General features: G+C 39.1%; 1 long non-coding RNA gene across 1 annotated transcript; it reads right to left on the bottom strand.

Annotated features, from left to right (window-relative positions):
- Positions 1-540: 540 nt before the first annotated feature.
- On the bottom strand, positions 541-1,520 carry LOC135334424 (uncharacterized). The gene is made up of 2 exons (XR_010394275.1): positions 857-1,520; positions 541-798 (listed from the first exon to the last, which is right to left on the bottom strand). It is a non-coding gene; the product is annotated as an uncharacterized LOC135334424 (long non-coding RNA).
- Positions 1,521-3,124: the final 1,604 nt, after the last annotated feature.

Below are 3,124 nucleotides of genomic sequence, written 5' to 3'. Positions count from 1 at the left end.
CATCACCTATATATATAAGAGGGTGACTTATGCATAAGTACATCACCTATATATAAGTACATGTATATGTTATTATAATCTGATAAACACAAGTGGCATTTTTAAATGCGGAGAGGATGTTGTAGAATTTTACTAGTGCGAGCAGAAAGCAATCCAGGCAAAGTATCACGTGATTTACATGTTGCACACGTGCGTAATTTTAAGCAGGCGCGGTACAGCTCAAGCAATTAGCCTTTGATTGAGTAATTATCCGCCCACGTCGTATGTTTTTGCTGAGTGTAATCAGAGACTAATTACTTGAGCTGCACCGCGCCTCTCGGACCTCCTCTGATTTGAGTATTAATAGTCTATCAGCTAGCTATAGCTACACTGTTAGAACTGGGGTGTAATTTTACACCCAATTATGGGTACTGCACACGCTTTAAAAACTCTACCCCTGGGGTGTAAACTGGAGCACACCCATACAAGAGTAAACTATACCCCAAAGAGTCTCATCCAGGGTACTTTTTTTTTCACATGCAGATATAGGTTATGAACAACTTAAAAATGTTAACAGTGACATTAATTTTAAGTGAAAAGTGACAACAGTTACTATAAACAAAACAACTATAAACAAAACAACAGTTAGAAGGAAAGACAAAATATTGTACAGTGACAATACAAAGGAAATTGATTGTTTACGGAACAGGTCTTCTTGGTGTAACATACTGCCATGGAACTTGTAGTTAAATGAGCATTTTCGACAACAACCAACTCAGGTATAGCAAGACCAATCACTCTTGACGATGAAGCGCCCACCTAGGCATGTGGAAAGTTCATATCATGTTATTCAAAACTATTTTCACAACATACTCACCTTGTCACTGTACCACTTCATAGGTAGTAGGGTCGCCTGGTTCCGGCCAGATTGCTTTATTCTTTCTCACATTGACATATATACTTGCCAGTTAGTATTTACTTTAGGAAAAAGGTGGACTTAGAAAGTAGAAAAATAGACAGTGACCAGTGTTTACCTAATTATAGATAACTAGTCATCTGTCTGTTCCTTACCTGTCATAGAAGTACATTGTAACATCATCCACTTCATGTAATGCAGTGAACAAATCCTGTCTTGTCTCTGTTCTTGTCTTTTGGAGCAGCACATGGTTTCACAGCTAATAAATCTACTGAGCATGCGCAACTATATTCAGCCACGCCCACCACTTCAATAACTAGCTGCAAACTTGTGCATATCTTTCAATTGGCTTTGTAACAATGCCTTGAGATTTTTCCTTTACAAAAATACTCCAGGTGGATCTTTCGTACACCAGATGTATATACTGTAGACTTTTGGGGGGTACTTGCTGAAGCACAGCTACACAGTTCATTGAATGTGATGAGTCTGCTTCTAGCAGTGCTATAGCACTGCTTTTACAAGAGGAAACTAACAGCATAAAGTATAGAAAGCATAATATTATGTCCAGGTGATGAAAGACACCGACCAGAAACTAAAATGCACTGGTCAGGAAATATTGCTAAAGTATACACTCTTGTGGGATTATTTACATCCATGTTCACTATTTTACACCCCAGGGTTCAACATTACATCAGTACCACATTTACACCCTATAAGGGGCTGTTGTTTACACCCCTCCTTGCATTTTTTACGCCCCAGTTTTAACAGTGTAGAGGAGGATCGCCAGGATCAAGAGGTCTTAATCATAAAGCTTGCTTCCGGAGGACTTTACTCTCAGCTAGCTCCACATGAAAAGTCCTCCTTGACCTTTTGATCCTGACAATCCTCATCTAGCTAGCTACGTACATATATACGTACAGCAATGAGTACGAGTAGCAATAGCGTTACTATCAACATAAGCACTCTATCAAACGCACTAGCGGTTCAAATACAGCCAGCTAGGCTGCTAGCCAGTGTTGTCAGTCACCATGGAAACAGTGGGGCGATGCAATATAATATATATAGGTGATGTATACTTATATAACCCTATCCCTAACCATTTACCCCTTATGCTAACATGCACTAACGTTATACCCTAACACATAATTTAACTAACCCCCTTACCCATACCCTTACCTAACCTCTTATATACCCCTATAACCACCCATAATCCCGACATTATGCACATTATACGCGTAATAATTTATACATACACAATTAAGTGTACCTGTAGCCAAACTCTAACACATCCCAACTGGGATCTCACAAATTTGACACTATGCATATTATACACAAAATTATTTGACATCAATTATACATCAAATATAAAATTTGACGTTATGCATAATATACACCACTTACTAATAATTATGTGACATTATGCGTCACATAATGCACAATATGCATAATAACAATTATACATCAAGTATAAAATGCATAATATCATAATTATTACATCACTTGTATATGAATGTGCATGTGCATGCATGCACATTTATAGTCATCAACATTATATGTTACATGTAATGTGGGCATGTTATGCAATTATACATAATTATAATGTCATGCTAATGTCAATATAACATGCATAAATAACCAATCCTGCACAATTATGGCTGTTTCAATAACTATAACTTATTTGGCAGAACACAGAACTGGTTTGGACTTTCCAAATGACCGCTTGGGGAACAACAAATTATTAGCTATGGTGAGCCTTTTGTTTCAAAATGGCGATACAAAATACCTGAGAGGTGAATAGTGCCAAAAGAAAACGAATTTGCTGTGTTAGGAGGCGGCGGTGTTTACTTGGTGGCGGCGGCTTAACCTCGAGGGTGGTGGCAGGTGTCAGTTGTTGGTGGCGGCGAGTGTCAGTTGGTGACGGCAATGTGGTTGGTGGCGGCGGCTTAGCCTTGAAAATGTAAAGGCCAGCTGTGAATATAGACGAGGTTAGAACCACTAGACCTGAGCTAATAGAAAAACAGAGGGTTGCTCCTGTGCTAGCTAGCCTCGAGACTATGAGCAGCCTGATATCAGGTCAGCGCTAGAGAAACTGTCTGGACTGGTCTTGACCACTCCACAATCCCTCCCAGACACGCTTGAGAAGTAGTCTGCCAAGATAACTTTAATTAGTTAAAGGTCAAGTGGTCCATATTCACATCCACATTAATATATTCGAGCCTCCACCAAGTA

The sequence above is a fragment of the Halichondria panicea genome, chromosome 3, assembly GCF_963675165.1.
Source record: "Halichondria panicea chromosome 3, odHalPani1.1, whole genome shotgun sequence".
NCBI lineage: Eukaryota > Metazoa > Porifera > Demospongiae > Suberitida > Halichondriidae > Halichondria > Halichondria panicea.
Note: the sequence above shows the minus strand (reverse complement) of the source record. Positions and strands in the feature narration are given on the sequence as shown.